Consider the following 22,308-nt stretch of genomic DNA (forward strand, 5'->3'; position numbering starts at 1 on the left):
AGAAATTTACGAAGAAAATGAAGTACTGTTCATCAACTTCATGCTAAGTTAATATGCAAAAATATCTCAGAATAATTATTGCAATTAAAAAATTAATTCATTATATTATATCAATTACATTTATAGTAAAAGTAATAAAAAAGGTGTGTTTCGTCTAGAAACATATTGTAGGCGAAAATCATATTAAATTATGAAATCACATTTTGTCATATAAATTAATATTTGTGCACATAAATCTTTATTGTCGATTTATATAATTCATAATTATATAATATATAAATATGTGTCCCCGTGTCCCGTGTCCCCATGTCCCGTGTCCACCCGTGTCCCCGTGTCAGTGTCTATGCTACATAGATTAGTAGTCAAAATATTAATTATAAATAAAAAGAAATGAATAAAATTTTGGCATAACAAATACATTATAATAAAAAAAAATAATTTGAACAAATTTACATTATATAAAGAATTAACTAATATTATGTTCCCATAAGATATTTACGAAGAAAATGAAGTATTGTTCACCAACTTCATGCTACATTAATATGCAAAAATCTCTCAGAATAATTATTGCAATTAAAAAATTAATTCATTATATTAAACCAAATACAGTTATAGTAAAAATAATAAAAAATGTGGGTTTCTTTCAGAAACATATTGTAGGTGAAAATCATATTAAATTATGAAGTCACATTTTGTGATATAAATTAATACTTGTGCACATAAATCTTTACAGTCAATTTATATAATTCATAATTATATAATATATAGATTTGTGTCCTTGTGTCCCCGTGTCAGTATCTATGCTACATAGATTAGTAGTCTACAAATTATTTATAAATAAAAAGGAATGAATAAGTTTTTGCCATAACAAATACATTACAATAAAAAAAATTGAACAAATTTACATTATATATACAATTATCTAATATTATGTTCCCATAAGATATTTACGAAGAAAATGAAGTATTGTTCACCAACTTCATGCTAAGTTAATATGCAAATATCTCTCAGAATAATTATTGCAATTAAAAAATTAATTCATTATATTATACCAAGTAAAGTTATAGTAAAAGTAATAAAAAAAATGTGTTTCTTCCAGAAATATATTGTAGGCGAAAATCATATTAAATTATGAAATCACATTTTGTCATATAAATTAATACTTGTGCACATTAATCTTTATGGTCAATTTCTATAATTCATAATTATTTAATCTATAGATCTGTGACCCTGTGTCCCGTGTCAGTGTCTATGCTACATAGATTAGTAGTCCACAAATTAATTATAAATAAAAATGAATGAATAAATTTTTGCCATAACAAATACATTACAATAGGAAAAAAAAATAATTTGAACAAATTTACATTATATAAATAATTATCTAATATTATGTTCTCATAAGATATTTACGAAGAAAATGAAGTATTGTTCACCAACTTCATGCTAAGTTAATATGCAAAAATCTCTCAGAATAATTATTACAATTAAAAAATTAATTAATTATATTATACCAATTAACGTTATAATAAAAGTAATAAAAAATGTGTGTTTCCTCCATAAACATATTGTAGGAGAAAATCATATTAAATTATGAAGTCACATTTTGTCATATAAATTAATACTTGTGCACATAAATCTTTATTGTCAATTTATATAATTCATAATTATATAATATATAGATCACTGTCCCCGCGTCCCTGTGTCAGTGTCTATGCTACATAGATTAGTAGTGCACAAATTAATTATAAATAAAAAGGAATGAATAAATTTTTGTCATAACAAATACATTACAATAGAAACAAAGTAATTTAAACAAATTTACATTATATAAATAATTATCTAATATTATGTTCCCATAAGATATTTACGAAGAAAATGAAGTATGTTCACCAACTTCATGCTAAGTTAATATGCAAAAATCTCTCAGAATAATTATTGCAATTAAAAAATTAATTCATTATATTATACCAAGTACTGATATAGTAAAAGTAATAAAAATTGTGTATTTCTTCCAGAAACATGTTGTAGGCGAAAATCATATTAAATTATGAAGTCACATTTAGTCATATAAATTAATACATGTGTACATAAATCTTTATTATCAAGTTATATAATTCTTTATTATATAATATATAGATACGTGTCCCTCTGACTCTGTTTCCCCGTGTCAATTTTATGCTACATAGATTAGTAGTTCATAAATTAATTATAAATAAAATTGAATGCATAAATTTTTGCCTTAACAAATACATTACAATAGAAAAAAATAATTTGAACAAATTTACATTATATAAATAATTATATAATAGTTTGTTCCCATAAGATACTTACGAAGAAAATGAAGTACAGTTCACCAACTTCATGCTAAGTTAATATGCAAAAATCTCTCAGAATAATTATTGCAATTAAAAAATTAATTCATTATATTATACCAATTAAAGTTATAATAAAAGTAATAAAAAATGTGTGTTTCTTCCATAAACATATTGTAGACGAAAATCATATTAAATTATGAATTCACATTTTGTCATATAAATTAATACTTGTGCACATAAATCTTTATTGTCATGTTATATAATTCATAATTATATAATATATAGATTTGTGTCCCCGTGTCCCGTGTCCCCGTGTCAGTGTCTATGCTACATAGATTAGTAGTGCAAAAATTAATTATAAATAAAAAGGAATGAATAAATTTTTGTCATAAAAAATACATTACAATAGAAAAAAATAATTTGAACAAATTTACATTATATAAATAATTATATAATATTATATTCCCATAAGATATTTACGAAGAAAATAAAGTATTGTTCACCAACTTCATGCTAAGTTAATATGCAAATATCTCTCAGAATAATTATTGTAATTAAAAAATTAATTCATTATATTATACCAAGTACAGTTATAGCAAAAGTAATAAAAAAATGTGTGTTTCTTCCAGAAACATATTGTAGGCGAAAATCATATTAAATTATGAAGTCACATTTTGTCATATAAATTAATACTTGTGCACATAAATCTTTATTGTCAATTTCTATAATTCATAATTATTTAATATATAGATCTGTGTCCACGTGTCCCCTTGTCCCCGTGTCCACGTGTCCCGTGTCCCGTGTCCCCTTGTCCCCGTGTCCCCTTGTCCCTGTGTCCCCGTGTCACTGTCTATGCTACATAGATTAGTAGTCCACAAATTAATTATAAATAAAAAGGAATGAATAAATTTTTGCCTTAACAAATACATTACAATAGAAAAAAATAATTTGAACAAATTTACATTATATAAATAATTATCTAATATTATGTTCCTAGAAAATATTTACGAAAAAAATGAAGTATTGTTCACAAACTTCATGCTAAGTTAATACACAAAAATATCTCTGAATAATTATTGCAATTAAAAAATTCATTCATTATATTATATCAATTAAAGTTATAATAAAGGTAATAAAAAATGTGTGTTTCTTCCATAAACATATTGTAGGCAAAAATCATATTAAATTATGAAGTCACATTTTGTCATATAAATTAATACTTGTACAAATAAATATTTATTGTTAATTTATATAATTCATAATTATATAATATATAGATATGTGTCCCCGTGTCTATCCTACATAAATTAGTAGTGCACAAATTAATAATAAATAAAAAGGAATGAATAAATTTTTGTCATAACAAATAGATTACAATAGAAAAAAATAATTTGAACAAATTTACATTATATAAATAATTATCTAATATTATGTTCCCATAAGATATTTACGTAGAAAATGAAGTACTGTTCCCCCAACTTCATGCTAACTTAATATGCAAAAACCTCTCCGAATAATTATTGCAATTAAAAAATTAATTCATTATATTATACCAAGTAGTGTTATAGTAAAAGTAATAAAAAATGTGTATTTATTCCAGATACATATTGTAGGCGAGAATCATATTAAATTAAGTAGTCACATTTAGTGATATAAATTAATACTCGTGCACATAAATCTTTATTGTTAAGTTATATAATTTATAATTATATAGTATATAGATCCGTGTCCCGTGTCCCCGTGTCAATGTCTATGCTACATAGATTAGTAGTCCATAAACTAATTATAAATAAAAATGAATGCATAAATTTTTGCCATAACAAATACTTTACAATAGAAAAAAATAATTTGTACAAATTTAAATTATATAAAGAATTATCTAATATTATGTTCTCATAAGATATTTAGGAAGAAAATGGAGTTCTATTCACTAACTTCATGCTAAATTATTATGCAATAATCTCTCAGAATAATTATTGCAATTAAAAAATTAGTTGATTATATTATACCAATTACATTTATAATAAAAGTAATAAAAAATGTGTGTTTCTTCCAGAAACATATTGTAGGGGAAAATCATATTAAATCATGAAGTCACATTTTGTCATATAAATTAATACTTGTGAACATAAATCTTTATTGTCAATTTATCTAATTTATAATAATATAATATATAGATTCGTGTCCCAGTGTCCCGTTTCCCCGTGTCAATGTCTATGCTACGTAGATTAGTAGTCTACAAATTAATTATAAATAAAAAGGAATGAATAAGTTTTTGCCATAACAAATACATTACAATAAAAAAAATAATTTGAACAAATTACATTATATAAATAATTATCTAATATTATGTTCCCATAAGATATTTACGAAGGAAATGAAGTATTGTTCACCAACATCATGCTAAGTTAGTATGCAAATGTCTCTGATAATAATTATTGCAATTAAAAAATTAATTCATTATATTATACCAAGTACAGTTATAGCAAAAGTAATAAAAAATGTGTGTTTCTTCCAGAAACATATTGTAGGCGAAAATCATATTAAATTATGAAGTCATATTTTGTCATATAAATTAATACTTGTGCACATAAATCTTTATTGTCAATTTCTAGAATTTATAATTATTTAATATATAGATCTGTGTCCTCGTGTCCCGTGTCCCCGTGTCACTGTCTATACTACATAGATTAGTAGTCAACAAATTAATTATAAATAAAAATGAAAGAATAAATTTTTGCCTTAACAAATACATTACAATAGAAAAAAATAATTTGAACAAATTTACATTATATAAATAATTATCTAATATTATTTTCCCATAAGATATTTACGAAGAAAATGAAGTACGGTTCACCAACTTCATGCTAAGTTAATTTGCAAAAATCTCTTAGAATAATTATTGCAATTAAAAACTTAATTCTTTATATTATACCAAGTACTGTTATGGTAAAAATAATAAAAAATGTGTATTTCTTCCATAAACATTATAAGCGAAAATGATATTAAATTATGAAGTCACATTTTGTCATATAAATTAATACTTGTGCACATAAATCTTTATTGTCAATTTATATAATTCATAATTATATAATATATAAATCCGTGTCTCTGTGTCCCCGTGTCCTTGGTTCCCCGTGTCCCGTGTCCCTGTGTCAGTGTCTATGCTACATAGATTAGTAGTCCACAAATTAATTATAAATAAAAAGGAATGAATAAATTTTTGCAATAACAAATACATTACCACAGAAAAAAAATAATTTGAACAAATTTACAATATATAAATAATTATCTGATATTATGTTCCCATAAGATATTTACGAAGAAAATGAAGTACTGTTCACCAACTTCATGCTAAGTTAATATGCAAGAATCTCTCAGAATAATTATTGCAATTAAAAAATTAATTAATTATATTATACCAATTACAATTATAGTAAAAGTTATAAAAAATGTGTGTTTCTTCCAGAAACATATTGTAGGCGATAATTATATTAAATTATGAAGTCACATTTTGTCATATAAATTAATACTTGTGCACATAATTTTTTTTTGTCAATTTATATAATTCATAATTATATAATATATAGATCCGTGTCCGTGTGTCCCCGTATCCTCGTGTCCCCATGTTCGTGTGTATGCTACATAGATTAGTAGTCCACAAATTAAATATAAATAAAAAGGAATGAATAAATTTTTGTCATAACAAATACATTACAATAGAAAAAAATAATTTAAACAAATTTACATTATATAAATAATTATCTAATATTATGTTCTCATAAGATATTTACGAAAAATATGAAGTATGTTTCACTGACTTCATGTTAAATTAATATGCAAACATCTCTCAAAATAATTATTGCAATTAAAAAATTAATTCATTATATTATACCAAGTACAGTTATAATAAAACTAATAAAAAATGTGTATTTTTTTCCAAAAACATATTGTAGGCGAAAATCATATCAAATTATGAAGTCACATTTTGTCATATAAATTAAGATTTGTGCCCATAAATCTTTATTGTAAATTTATATAATTCATAATTATTTAATATATAGATCCGTGACCTCGTGTACCTGTGTCCTCATGTTCCGTGTCCCCGTGTTCCGGTGTCCTCGTGTTCCGGTGTCCGTGGCTATGCTAAATAGATTAGTAGCGCACAAATTAATTATTAATAAAAAGCAATGAAAAAAAAATTTCCGTAACAAAATACATTACAATAGAAAAAAAATAATTTTAACAAATTTACATTATATAAATAATTATCTAATAATATGTTCCCAGAAGATATTTACGAAGAAAATGAAGTACTCTTCACCAACTTCATGCTAAGTTAATATGCAAAAATCTCTCAGAAAAATTATTGCAATTAAAAAATTAATTCATTATATTATACCAAGTACTGTTATGGTAAAAGTAATAAAAAATGTGTATTTCTTCCAGAAACATATTATAGGCGAAAATGATATTAAATTATGAAGTCACATTTTGTCATATAAATTAATACTTGTGCACTTAAATCTTTATTGTCAATTTATATAATTCATAATTATATAATATATAAATTTGTGTCCCTGTGACTCTGTTTCCCCGTGTCAATGTTATGCTACATAGATTAGTACTTTATAAATTAATTATAAATAAAAATGAATGCATAAATTTTTGCCTTAACAAATACATTGCAATAGAAAAAATAATTTGAACAAATTTACATTATATAAATAATTATCTAATAGTATGTTCCCATAAGATATTTACGAAGAAAATGAAGTACTGTTCACCAACTTCATGCTAAGTTAATATGCAAAAATCTCTAAGAATAATTATTGCCATTAAAAAAATAATTCATTATATTATACCAATTAAAGTTATAATAAAAGTAATAAAAAATGTGTGTTTCTTCCAGAAACATGTTGTAGGCGAAAATCATATTAAATTATGAAGTCATATTTTGTCATATAAATTAATACTTGTGCACATAAATCTTTATTGTCATGTTATATAATATATAGATTTGTGTTCCCGTGTCCTCGTGTCAGTATCTATGCAACATAGATTAGTAGTGCAAAAATTAATTATAAATAAAAAAGAATGAACAAATTTTTGTCATCAAAAATACATTACAATAGAAAAGTAATAATTTGAACAAATTTACATTATATAAATAATTATATAATATTATAATCCCATAAGATATTTACGAAGAAAACGAAGTATTGTTCACCAACTTCATGCTAAGCTAATATGCAAATATCTCTCACAATAATTATTGCAATTAAAAAATTAATTCATTATATTATACCAAGTACAATTATAGCAAAAGTAATAAAAAAATGTGTGTTTGTTCCAGAAACATATTGTAGGGGAAAATCATATTAAATTATGAAGTCACATTTTGTCATATAAATTAATACTTGTGCACATAAATCTTTATTGTCAATTTCTATAATTCATAATTATTTAATATATAGATCTGTGTCCCCGTGTCCCCGTGTCACTGTCTATGCTATATAGATTAGTAGTCCACAAATTAATTATAAATAAAAAGGAATGAATAAATTTTTGCCTTAACAAATACATTACAATAGAAAAAAATAATTTGAACAAATTTACATTATATAAATAATTATCTAATATTATGTTCCCATAAGATATTTACGAAGAAAATGAAGTACTGTTCACCAACTTCATGCTAAGTTAATTTGAAAAAATCTCTCAGAATAATTATTGCAATTAAAAAATTAATTCATTATATTATACCAAGTACTGTTATGGTAAAAGTAATAAAAAATGTGTATTTCTTCCAGAAACATATTATAGGCGAAAATGATATTAAATTATGAAGTCACATTTTGTCATGTAAATTAATACTTGTGCACATAAATCTTTATTGTCAATTTATATAATTCATAATTATATAATATATAAATCTGTGTCCCTGTGACTCTGTTTCCCCGTGTCAATGTTATGCTACATAGATTAGTAGTTCATAAATTAATTATAAATAAAAATGAATGCATAAATTTTTGCCTTAACAAATACATTACAATAGAAAAAATAATTTGAACAAATTTACATTATATAAATAATTATCTAATAGTATGTTCCCATAAGATATTTACGAAGAAAATGAAGTACTGTTCACCAACTTCATTCTAAGTTAATATGCAAAAATCTCTCAGAATAATTATTGCAATTAAAAAAATAATTCATTATATTATACCAATTAAAGTTATAATAAAAGTAATAAAAAATGTGTGTTTCTTCCAGAAACATATTGTAGGCGAAAATCATATTAAATTATGAAGTCATATTTTGTCATATAAATTAATACTTGTGCACATAAATCTTTATTGTCATGTTATATAATTCATAATTATATAATATATAGATTTGTGTCGCCATGTCCCCTTGTCTCCGTGTCCCCGTGTCCCGTGTGCCCGTGTCAGTGTCTATGCTACATAGATTTGTAGTGCAAAAATTAATTATAAATAAAAAGGAATGAATAAATTTTTGTCATAAAAAATAAATTACAAAAGAAAAAAAATAATTTGAACAAATTTACATTATATAAATAATTATATAATATTATGTTCCCATAAGATATTTACGAAGTAAATGAAATATTGCTCACCAACTTCATGCTAAGTTAATATGCAAATATCTCTCATAATAATTATTGCAATTAAAAAATTAATTCATTATATTATACCAAGTACAATTATAGCAAAAGTAATAAAAAAATGTGTGTTTCTTCCAGAAACATATTGTAGGGGAAAATCATATTAAATTATGAAGTCACATTTTGTCATATAAATTAATACTTCTGCACATAAATCTTTATTGTCAATTTCTATAATTCATAATTATTTAATTTATAGATCTGTGTCCCCGTGTCACTGTCTATGCTACATAGATTAGTAGGCCACAAATTAATTATAAATAAAAAGGAATGAATAAATTTTTGCCTTAACAAATACATTACAATAGAAAAAAATAATTTGAACAAATTTACATTATATAAATAATTATCTAATATTATGTTCCCATAAGATATTTACGAAGAAAATGAAGTACTCTTCACCAACTTTATGCTAAGTTAATACACAAAAATCTCTTAGAATAATTATTGCAATTAAAAAATTAATTCATTATATTATACCAATTAAAGTTATAATAAAAGTAATAAAAAATGTGTGTTTCTTCCATAAACATATTGTAGGCAAAAATCATATGAAATTATGAAGTCACATTTTGTCATATAAATTAATACTTGTGCACATAAATATTTATTGTCAATTTATATAATTCATAATTATATAACATATAGATATGTGTCCCCGTGTCCTTGTGTCCCCGTGGCTATGCTACATAAATTAGTAGTGCACAAATTAATAATAAATAAAAAGGAATGAATAAATTTTTGTCATAACAAATACATTACAATAGAAAAAATAATTTGAACAAATTTACATTATATAAATAATGATCTAATATTATGTTCCCATAAGATATTTACGAAGAAAATGAAGTACTGTTCCCCAACTTCATGCTAACTTAATATGCAAAAATCTCTCCGAATAATTATTGCAATTAAAAAATTAATTCATTATATTATACCAGGTAGTGTTATAGTAAAAGTAATAGAAAATGTGTATTTCTTCCAGTTACATATTGTAGGCGAGAATCATATTAAATTAAGAAGTCACATTTAGTCATATAAATTAATACTCGTGCACATAAATCTTTATTGTTAAGTTATATAATTCATAATTATATAATATATATATATATATATATATATATATATCTGTGTCCCTGTCTCCCTGTTTCCCCGTGTCCCGTGTCCCCGTGTCAATTTCTATGCTACATAGATTAGTAGTCCATAAATTAATTATAAATAAAAATGAATGCATAAATTTTTGCCATAACAAATACATCACAATAGAAAAAAATAATTTGAACAAATTTAAATTATATAAAGAATTATTTAATATTTTAAATTGTATAAAGAATTATCTAATATTATGTTCTCATAAGATATTTATGAAGAAAATGAAGTTCTATTCACCAACTTCATGCTAAGTTAATATGCAAAAATCTCTCAGAATAATTATTGAAATTAAAAAATTAGTTGATTATATTATACCAATTACAGTTATAATAAAAGTAATAAAAAATGTTTTTTCTTCCAGAAACATATTGTAGGGGAAAATGATATTAAATTATGAAGTCACATTTTGTCATATAAATTAATACTTGTGCACATAAATCTTTATTGTCAATTTATATAATTCATAATTATATAATATATAGATTTGTGTCCCAGTGTCCCGTTTCCCCGTGTCAATGTCTATGCTACATAGATTAGTAGTCTACAAATTAATTATAAATAAAAAGGAATGAATAAGTTTTTGCTATAACAAATACATTACAATAAATTTTTTTTTTTGAACAAATTACATTATTTAAATAATTATCTAATATTATGTTTCCATAAGATATTATCTAATACAAATTACATTACGAAGAAAATGAAGTATTGTTCACCAACTTCATGCTAAGTTAATATATACAATACATGAACATAAAATAATACACAGAGATAAATAATTAAAGTATAACAAACTTACAAAATTTGTTTAGAAAATTAGTAACAATAAACCGTTATGTGTAAACAGTTATAATAATTATTATTATTTTGATATTTAAAATAATGAAAAAAAATTATTTATTTAAGTAGGACATTAAATAATTTAGGATTTTTATGTGTTTAAAATTCTTAAATTATTTAAAAATATTATTATTATAAAATTTTATCCATGACATTGAATAATTTAAAATTTGTGTTTATTTATATTTTTAAATAATTTAAGAATTTTATGTATTATAAATTTTTATTTAAGTATCACATTCAATAATTAGAATTTGTATCTATTTCTAATTTTCAATAATTTATGTATTTTATTTATTGCAAATTTTTAATTTAAGTACTACATTTATTAATTTAAGATTTGTATTTGTTTATAATTTTAAATAATTTAGGATTTTTTTTATTTCCATTAAATTAAGTATGACATTTTTTATTTCCATTTAGGATTTTGAATTATTTAGGAATTTAATTTATTTAAAAAAATTATTTATTTAAAATATTAAATCATTTAGATTTTGTATTTATTTAGGATTTTAAAAACATTATAAATGTTATTTATTATTTAGGATTTGTATTCATTTAGAAATTTGAAAAACATAAAAATTTAATTAATTTAGATTTTCATTTAAGAATGACATTAAATAATTTAGAAATTTTATTGATTTTAAGTTTTTATTTAAGAATGAGATTAAATGATTTAGGAATTGTATTATTTTGAATTTTTATTGAAGAATGACATTAAATATTTTTTGGACTTATATTTATTTGATTTTGAAAAACCTATAAATTTCCTTTATTTTAGTTTTTTTATTTAAGTTGGAAATAAAATAATTTAATATTTTTTTATTATTGAGTATTTTGAAAACTTATAAATGTTTTATTTATTTGAGATATGTATTTATTTAGAATTTTGAATAATCTAGTAACTTTATTGATTTTCGGTTTTTATTTAAGAATGACATTAAAATTGAGAGAATTTATATTTATTTAGGATGTTAAAAAACTTATAAATTTTATATTTTTATTTAAGTAGAAAATAAATAATAGGACCAGAAATAGTAAGAAAACATAATGAAATTATTGTCAGAAAGGTAATTATTGTTGTTGAAATTTTAAAATTTTAAAATCTGAAAAATTAAATATTTGAAGATTAATAATAATAATAATAATAATAATAATAATAATAATAATAATAATAATAATAATCTTGGAATTGGAAATAAGTGTGCAGCAAAAGAAGTCAGAAAAAGAAGATATGAATCAGAAAAGTAATTAATGATCTTGGAATTGTAAAATTTGAAAATATATCTTGGAATTGGAAATAAGTGTGCAGCAGAAGAAGTCAGAAAAAGAAGATATGAATCAGAAAGGTAATTAATGATATTGGAATTGTAAAATTTGAAAATATTTTAAGATTAATAATAATAATAATAATAATAATAATCTTGGAATTGGAAATAAGTGTGCAGCAGAATAAGTCAGAAAAAGAAGTCAGAAAAAAGAAGATATGAGTCAGAAAGGTAATTAATGATCTTGGAATTGTAAATTTTGAATATTAAATACATTAAAGTTTTGAATTTGAATTTTGAATTTGAATTTGAAATTTGAATTTTGAATTTGAATTTTGAATTTTGAAGAATAATATAATGCGAATAATCTTAACGTTAAAGTTTTTCGGAGGAATACATTAATGCGAATAATAAAATTAAATACATTAAATATAATTAAATACATTAAATTGAAGAATAACTTTTTATGAAGTTTAACTTATTTATGCCAACACATTATTATAAACAAATAACACACATTTCATGTCTCTTTTCGAAGTAAACTATAAAGTAACATATTGAAATAAAAAATACAAAATAACATTCCATAATAATATTTAATATGAAATTACAAAATTTGACCATGTATCTAAACAAAACTTGATAACTAAAATAAAGTAAACAATTAATTTTCTCCGGTGGACATTACAACAATTTGCAAATTACATAACTCTATAATAGTAATGAAATCTCTATAATCAGAACATTGTCTTTGGAAAATTAAATTCAGAAGAATACAATCTTGAATTTTCCCAGCACTTACAACACCATCATATGAATTCCACTATGAAAGATCAATTTGTGGTCTTCACAAAGTGCATGGATCTGACAAAATTTCCTCCATCCCAACAAAATTTTGCCGCACATCTTTGAGAGGAAGTCAAAACCCTAAGTAGCCCAAAAATAACTTCATTAACGATTTTATCAGAATAAAAATGAACAATGAAAACAACTCTGAGAAAAGAGGAAAGAAAAGATTTCACCTTGATGCTTGAAGGTACTATTGATATGAACGAAAATTCATTCCACTTCCACTACACGAAGCTGCACAAACTGAAATATAGATGAAAAAAAGGTGTAAAAAATTTGCCAAAGAAAATTTAACAACAAAAAGGAGATCTCTTTGAGTGGAAGTCCAAATCCTAAGTAAAAAAAAAACTCCATTAACGATTTTATCAGCAAAGAAACAAAGAGGTGGTAAAAGAGATGAAAAGAATAAGCAGAAACATGAAAATAATGAAACTTTGATAAGAAAAACCAAAAAAAATATCATTTTTATGCTATGAAACGTAACAACAAAACCCAGGATCAACAATGTGAAGAACAAAGAAGCAAGAAACGGTAAAAGAGATGAACATAATCAACAGAAACATGAAAATAATGAAACTTTGATAAGAAAAACCAAAAAAAAATATCATTTTTATGCTATGAAACGTAACAACAAAACACAGGATCAACAATGTCAAGAACAAAGAAGCAAAGAAACAGTAAAAGAAATGAAAAGAATCAGCAGAGACATGAAAAAAAAACGAAACTTTGATAAACAAAACCCAAAAAATATCTCTTTGAGTGGAAGTCCAAACCATGAGGACAGACAAACTTACCCTGGAAAAGATTTTACCTTGGTGCTTGAACATACAATGGATATGAACGAAAATCCATTTCACTTCCACTACTGGTTGCGGAAGAAACTGAAATGAAATGTAGATGAAAAAAAGAAACTGAAATGAAATGCAGATAAAAAAAACAGCAGAAACATGAAAAGAACGAAACTTTGATAAGAAAAACCCAAAAAGAATAAATAATAACCTGGAGAAATAGGAGAGAACCGCAAGAAACCCAGAGAAGAACCGTGCAGGAAACCCAAAGAAGAAAAAAATATCAGAAACATGAAAAGAACGAAACTTTGATAAGAAAAACCCAAAAAGAAAAAATAATAACCTAGAGAAATAAGAGAGAAGGAAACCCAGAGAAGAACCTGCAGGAAACCCAGAGAAGAAAAGAAAAAAAAATCATCAGAAACATGAAAAGAACGAAACTTTGATAAGAAAAACCCAAAAAGAAGAAATAATAACCTCGAGAAATAGGAGAGAACCGAAGGAAACCCAGAGAAGAACCGTGCAGGAAACCCAACCCAGAGAAGAAAAAAATCATCAGAAACATGAAAAGAATGAAACTTTGATAAGAAAAACCCAAAAAGAAGAAATAATAACCTGGAGAAATAGGAGAGAACTGTAGGAAACCCAGAGAAGAACCGTGCAGGAAATCCAGAGAGAAAAAAATCATTAGAAACATGAAAAGAACGAAACTTTGATAAGAAAAACCCAAAAGGAAGAAATAATAACCTGGAGAAATAGGAGAGAACCACAGGAAACCCAGAGAAGAACCGTGCAAGAAACCCAACCCAGAGAAGAAAAAAATCATCAGAAACATGAAAAGAATGAAACTTTGATAAGAAAAACCCAAAAAGAAGAAATAATAACCTGGAGAAATAGGAGAGAACTGTAGGAAACCCAGAGAAGAACCGTGCAGGAAATCTAGAGAGAAAAAAATCATCAGAAACATGAAAAGAACGAAACTTTGATAAGAAAAACCCAAAAAGAATAAGAAAAACCCAAAAAGAAGAAATAATAACCTGGAGAAATAGGAGAGAACCACAGGAAACCCAGAGAAGAACCGTGCAGGAAACCCAAAGAAAAAAATCATCAGAAACATGAAAAGAATGAAACTTTGATAAGAAAAACCCAAAAAGAATAAATAATAACCTGGAGAAATAGGAGAGAACCACGGGAAATCCAGAGAAGAACTGTGCAAGAAACCAGAGAAGAGAAACCGGGGAAGTTGAAAAATAGGAGAGAGAAGGAAACAAAGAGAAGAACGGTGCAGGGAACCAGAGAAGAGAGATCGGGGAAGTTGAGTGATAGGAGAGAGAAACGCTGAAAGTGTGTATAAAGAAAGGGAGTATTTAAAGAAATGGGGTTTTGCACACGTGTAAGTCATATAGAGTGCCACTTGTCACTCCCAGAATGAGTTTCAGCTTGCTATTTTTAGTTAAAATTTGAATTTTTTTCTTTTTGAATTTTTTTTAAAACTTACCCTGAAAGTGCCTTCTATTTGTTATATTTATATATATATATATATGCGTGTGTAATGTATGGTACTTGCTAAGAATCAATTTCTTATCTGTTATTGCACAGCCTTATTATGGATATTTTAGAGTTTGTTTGGATATACGGATAGAAACAAAACAGAAATGTATACAAAATTAATTTTTTGGATGGATAGAATAAGAAGGAAAGAAATGGAGAAACTTATCTGTGGCTAACCTTGTTGGGATGAGTGAGAAATGCTATACAAAATTAATATGTTTTTTTATAGTAGATATTTTTTCCTGTGAAAAAGAATAGAGGAAAAACATAAAAGACCTTTGAGGAATTCATTAAAAGGGATCTCATGGTTAAATATACTTGATAATTTGTTCTTTTATTAAGAAGGATTCCTATCCTTCCTTCTCTTTTGTAATTTTTCTGTTGTAGATAGAGGCATATGACCTCTTTAAATGTGTTCCCCTAATAGATATCTTGGATAGTGTATGATCCTGCCTGTTGACTAGAACACCAGAGCCTTACCTCGTCAAATCTGGATCGACTTTGCACCGTGCTAGCTTCCGTCCTTTGCCTTGATTCACCTCAAGAACCTGCAAAAGACAGAACGGCGCCGCTGCGGCCGATCGCACTCCGACGCCCAAGTCAGCGACTGAACCACCAAAATACTAAGAGGAAACTAAGAACTTCAGGAACCGTGCAATGTTCTCTCTCAGCGTACTCAAGTTCTCGCAAGCGTAAAAGAAGTATTCTAAAACGCGCGTACCTCAGAAGTTCGTTAGGATCCCTTATATACCTGTGCGCTTTCTCTCTCCAGACAGTTACACATCTGGACACGTGGCGCACATCCAGATGTACACGTGTCACCATCTGGAGCATTCTTGACTTGAGCGTCACCTCTTACTCTTCAGGCTTTTCGACTAAGTTACTTATGCAGGAAGCAACTTAGCGTATAACTGCCTTGGAGCGCGATCTCTTCTGCGTGGCGAGTACGGGTGCCTTCGTACACACCTACCCTGTGGTCTCGCCGGCCGCCATTATATTCTACTTTACTTACTTCACTGTGCATGCTCGGGTAAGCTGTTCCCCGACCTCAACCTCTGGCCAGCTAGGGAATGACCATCTGACGACCTCATCCTTTGCTTCGAAAGCCTGGAACAAGCTTTCCTGATCCTTCGGCGATGTCCTCCTCTTGGCGATCTTCGATCGCCTTGTCGCCTGGGTTCACACCCGGCGACTACGAAACAAACTTGGTGACCGCCGGTTTAGGTATGCTAGAGATCGGGGCACGCCAACTTAACGACTGGCGATCACACGAGCCCCCCGACGTCCTTCCCTTCTGCCAGCCAGGTGCCCCGTTCAACACGCCTATACTATTGCTTGCGACCACGTCATCAATTCCGACTACCTGGGCGATACAGTGTAGCTTGTTTCATTGATTCTCTCTCTAGTTCTTTGTTTTATTCTTTTGTTAAGAAGGATTTTATACCTCCTTTTGTAACTATTCTGTTGTAATGGATTTTTGTATCATCATATAGAGAAAAGACGTCCATGGCATGGCACCACTGTTATCTCATGGTTATCTATTGACTTATGTTATATTATCCTATGTTTCAGTTCCCTTGTCACTAGATACAATTACTGCAGAGCTCTGATGAAGACAGATACAGGACGAATGATGACCATATATCGTATTAGAGCTTCCCTTAGCCAGTTGGACTGTTCGCAGAAGATGATTGTAGATGATGCATATAGTATTGGTAAAACTGATATTTTCTTCATGGAAAACTACTTGTGTTGTGATATAAAATATTTATAATTTTATTTTCTTATTTGTTAATGTCGAAGAACTCTTTCATAGTTTTGGTTTATGATTCCTTTAATACTTTGTAATTTAGAAGTCTTCCTTTTTTTCAGATTTGAAGAAAATTATTGAAGGGGCTCAGAATGAGGAGGTTTTAATCTTCTTGTTGTTTATAAAATTATTTTATGTTCCATGTTGCAGGTTGAGTCAATTGTATTGAAAAGATATGGAAGGGATGCGTACAAAATGTTCAGGCCACTGTCAAAGGATTGTTGTTTTCATAACACAAATCAGGTGATTTACTTATTAAGGAAGTTCAAATTAAATTTGCTAAAAATGTAGTGATTCAGTCAATCTTTTTTCATTGATGTTAACAAATTGAGATTTTAGTCCAATTAACTTGATGCTTTGGAGAATATGAGAAATCATGTGGTTGAAGTTCTCTTTATCCCTAGCTTTCAATTTACAATATGTTATTGTAAGAAATAAAAGTTGGCCTTTTATTTACTTAAGGTTTATATATTTCTTTTAATGCACTAATTGTTCTATTTATTCTACTAATCGCTTCATTTTTTTCACAGGTCCTATTAATTTTGTATTCACTCTGGTGATGATGATCATAAACATGTTATTTTCTTACTTATTTCTTTGTATTCATTTTAGTTTTCAAATATTGTTTACATTCAATTGCATTAGATATTGACTTGAATTTGAATTTTTATTTGGATTTTTGAACTCAATTAGAAATATATACTACATTGTGGATTTTTTTATTTTAGAATTTATTATTACAATTATAATTATATGATGGATTTTAATTTTTCAAATAGATCTAGAGATAATTCGAGTCACAACTTGACGGAAGAAATAACTCATTTAATTTAATGATGTCCCAACAATATTAATTTGGATTATTCAGCTCCCATACCCTGTTGAAATCCACCAATGACTGTGATTGTTAAAAGATAAATGAACATTCACACCAATTTTAATTTTGACGAAACTATCTTTCTGGAAGATTAGTGCAAGATTATATATATAAATAACGTCTACTGTATATGATTTTTTTAGCAATAACGTCCTATCATATTTTTTTATTTATTTTACTTTTAGCGTAGGCTTAACCTACACTAACATTTTAAATTATTTTTTTATAGCGTTGGTTAAGCCCATTCATTATTTTAATTAACATCCAAAAAGCTTAGGTTACACCCACGCTAGCCTAAACTTATAAAATAATAATTTTAACTTTGTGGTGGCCTAGGTGATGCTAGTGTGTCTACCTTGTGTCCAAATTGCGAAAGTTTAACCTACTCAAATTGCATCCCCTGTTAAGGCCCATGCTTAAATGATAGCATCCAAGGTATTAGCTTCCAATTTGTTTGTGACGTTAAACCTACGCTAACAATAATTTTGTGTCGGCTTTTGGTTGTTTGTGTCCATTTAAAACCTACACTATTTCCCTAGTTTCTTGTAGTGAATTAAGAAACTTCCATTTTGTGAAGTATTTATTCTTTTTTATCTTTGTAATATTATCACAACTCATTTGTTATAAACCATAAGCGATAATTAAAGAATATTTAGAAAAGTTAGAATTGACTTTGTGAGACAAGAATACTTGTGTTTTCAACTCATGAAAAATAAAAGAGATAATCATAAAGAACTTTGTATACTCGTTGTAAATTAAAAGTTGAAATAAAAATACTTGTAATCATTTATTAACTAGTGAAGTCTTTTATAGTTTGTCAAGAAAAACAAGACATAGTTCACTTTTAGGATAAATCAATATAAATATTAAAGTATATCTTTATTTCTTTCAATTGTACAACTTTGAAGCACTAATAAAAAAAATACATTTAATGACGACTTATTATGACGGTTATATTTTACCTATCATAATAAGTGAAGCGGTGTCACAATGATAATTATAAGAGAACTTATTATATCATTTATGAAAGAAACCATCATAATAAATATATTTTATATATTTTAATATGACACCTGTCATAGTAAATTTTTTAGAGTTTTATTTTCTTACTAGCTCACCTCTCCATTCCTCCACTAACATTGTCTACGCATTCCATAAATATTCTTGCTCATGTTTTTTGCTCACATCTTCATACTCTCTCTGCCTAAGTTCATGTTCTACAATCTCTCTCTTTTCCTAATTTCAATTTCACCATAATTTCTCATGTGTGCTTTGTTTGTGGATGTCTCAAATAGATTCCTAAAGTGTTAGAGAGACATTAAAGGTCTGCACATCTCTCTGAGATTTGCAAGTTTGTGTCGTCAATTTTTGTTTGTTTGTGCCATCCATTGCGCACAACAGGTATCTTTTGTTGACAAATATTACTCTAGTAAAAACTCTTAGTAAGTAATAAATTTGAAGGTGGGGAAAAGGAGGATGGAACAAAAGGTGTAGGGGAAGGAGTGGATGGGGCAGTGCTGGGAGAGGAGAGTGCAGTAGCTAAACGCATTGTAAGTAACTTATATTGTATGTCATGTTTGAATGTTTATGTTTATATGCATATATTTTAAAATAAGTGTTCAAAATTTATATTATAGGACGAGTTGGTGGACAAATCACGCAGGGATTGTTCATTCCACAAGTGTGAGTCGTCTAGAGCATCCTAGACGTGTTTGTGTTGCAGGACCAGGGGTGGGAACCCGACAATTCTTTGGTCCTCCACCTCGGTATTATAGTAAATTACATCTTAGTGAGATGGAGATGGAATTTCTCAAAGAAGATATTAGAAAGGAAATTAAAAAGAAGGTATAATCTGAATTGAAGAAAAAGTTGTTATTAGATATGCAAGCAGAGTTAACATCCATGTCTATCCATGTCTGTTAAGCCTTTTGTTGCTCCTTCAGAGCCTTCCCCTATTCATAGTACAAAGGAGAGTTGTGATGCTCCTGAAGGATTATAGGAGGTTGGTCTTACTATCCTTCTAGAGTGTGAATTGTATATTGATGATCCCCTCGAGTGCTTGGTGCCCTTAGGTAATTTTTATTTTAATGATATTGTTTGACGCAGATATGTTTTAGTCTAATTATATTATTTAATTTCTTTCAATTACATTATTTGCCTTAGGTAAAATGTATACATTAGGGTCAACCATCCATCACCAGAAAATTACAGATGATATGATAAGAGTGGTGGTTGTAGACGTTCAGGATGTTGTTGCTTGAATCCTTGTGCCTACTAAGGAGGTTCAGACAGTGGGACAGACCCTTGGGAATTTTATTCTTTGGCCAGCTAGATTAGCAAAGCCAATTATGCTGATGGTAATTTTCTTTACTTGTCTTAATTATGCATATGTCTTTTGTAGGTCTTATAATTAATTAAATTGATATACTAATGTTACTTAATTTTTTTATATATGCATAAAATGGTACTAAAAAAGATAAGGAAGTTGTGAATCATTCACAACAACATTCAAGTACTTTTCAGCAACTCGGTGCAATGGCAACGACTATCAGGATGCAACCTATACAATTAGATATGCCACCGGAAGTTGTAGGCGGGACTAAAAACATCCTTCTTTTTTTTCTGTGCCAAAGTGATATTTTGATATTCTCACTGGTACTTATATGATATGCATATCAGTAATACAACTTTGGTTAATATAAGTGTTCTCGCCGGTTGACTCGGTTGCCGGTTGACTCGAACGACAGTCTCTCGCTCACCTGTCTCCGTCTGGAATCGAACTCCGTTGGGTAGAAGAACGCTTCACCTATAAAGACAAAAGGAGGCCGTTACAACCGTTCGCACTCTGACGCTCAAGCCAGTAAGGGCTAGAAAACAGTATGTATGTAAAGTAGTTTCAGTCTTTGAAACGACATACCTTGCTAGGGTTCTTACCACCCTTTATATAGGTTGTAACTAGGGTTACTTATGTGATGCTCCCACATCTCTTAGTGGGCTTACGGTTCCTGGGAGAATGTCCTTGTGCCGCTATCACACAATCTTAGCGTAATCTGGCTCATGGGACTTCCCTTTTCTGGAGTGCACAGACCTAATAGCGTAGCTGCCAAGGTACCTACTCACGTACCAGCGCTGCGACATCATCTGTTTTGTGGGTGCCCTAAGTATTCACGTGCCATGCATACAGTCTTTCCCTAGAAACCCTAACCCTAATGATCCTTAGCGCCTCCCAGGAACACTTGCTTGTGTCGTACCCGAATGTACAATACACACCCCATGCATGATCCTCTTGTGTCTTAAGGCTTTTTTGGTATTTGGGTGTTAACTCATGTTAACTCATGCTAATGTGGGGCCCAGCTTACGTGGCCCACTATAACTATCAGTCCACCGATGTCCGATGTCTTTCTCTCAAGACGATGACCGAGGTTTGGCCTGTACACAATGTTGAACCAAATGGTGTTCAAGTTTTGAAGAATCCAAATCCTTTGAAGGATGGTGAAGCCTCTGCTATGCTTGATGTTGCTATGCTGGTTTAGCTTAGTTCTGGGGTAGTTTATATGTTGTAATCCACCATTTGATTAAATCTAAAGCATTAGCATTCTCAATCTTTGTGAAAGTAAAATGTTTTCAAACTAAGTTAAAACAACCGATTGTTTTGTCGAAACAACCGATTGTTTATACTTAGGTGTTTTGAGGAAAAGATTGAAAACTGTTTTTAAATGGTTGCTCTGTTAAGTACCAAAACAACGGATTGATTCGAGGAAACAACCGATTGTTTGTTTTGGGACCATAACAGAAAAACTGTTTTATCTTTGACTGAGCTTTAAATGATTTAAATTGCTTACGCTCCAGTCATTAAATGCTTTGACCAATCTTTTAATGCAATTTAAGAGTTTGTTAAGATTTGATAACAAACTACATCTTTGAATATATTCAGAAAAACAGATTTGAGATTTAAGAATCTTTGACAAGTTTTTCCTAAGAGTTTTTGAGTTTTTCAAAGAGCTGAGATTGCTAAGAGTTTGTGATTGATCAAAGTGTATGGAATAGGATTCTGCTTGTATTGATTTCAGATTATCTTCTGTAACAAGTGTAATCCTTGTACTCTGTTGAACAAGTATTCGTTTCTGTGTTTGCTGAGATTGGCTGTGTGTTCTTGAGGGGATCAAGATT

At 27.7% G+C, this 22,308-nt stretch overlaps 2 long non-coding RNA genes across 2 annotated transcripts; one reads left to right on the forward strand and one right to left on the reverse strand.

Annotated features, from left to right (window-relative positions):
* Positions 1–12,948: 12,948 nt before the first annotated feature.
* LOC137823377 (uncharacterized) lies at positions 12,949–13,990 on the reverse strand. Its single transcript, XR_011083115.1, has 3 exons — positions 13,907–13,990; positions 13,286–13,355; positions 12,949–13,190 (listed from the first exon to the last, which is right to left on the reverse strand). It is a non-coding gene; the product is annotated as an uncharacterized lncRNA (long non-coding RNA).
* A 1,481-nt stretch (positions 13,991–15,471) lies between these two features.
* On the forward strand, positions 15,472–17,983 carry LOC137827042 (uncharacterized). Its single transcript, XR_011083641.1, has 3 exons — positions 15,472–17,166; positions 17,324–17,504; positions 17,792–17,983. It is a non-coding gene; the product is annotated as an uncharacterized lncRNA (long non-coding RNA).
* Positions 17,984–22,308: the final 4,325 nt, after the last annotated feature.

This window comes from Phaseolus vulgaris, chromosome 8 (assembly GCF_000499845.2).
Source record: "Phaseolus vulgaris cultivar G19833 chromosome 8, P. vulgaris v2.0, whole genome shotgun sequence".
NCBI lineage: Eukaryota > Viridiplantae > Streptophyta > Magnoliopsida > Fabales > Fabaceae > Phaseolus > Phaseolus vulgaris.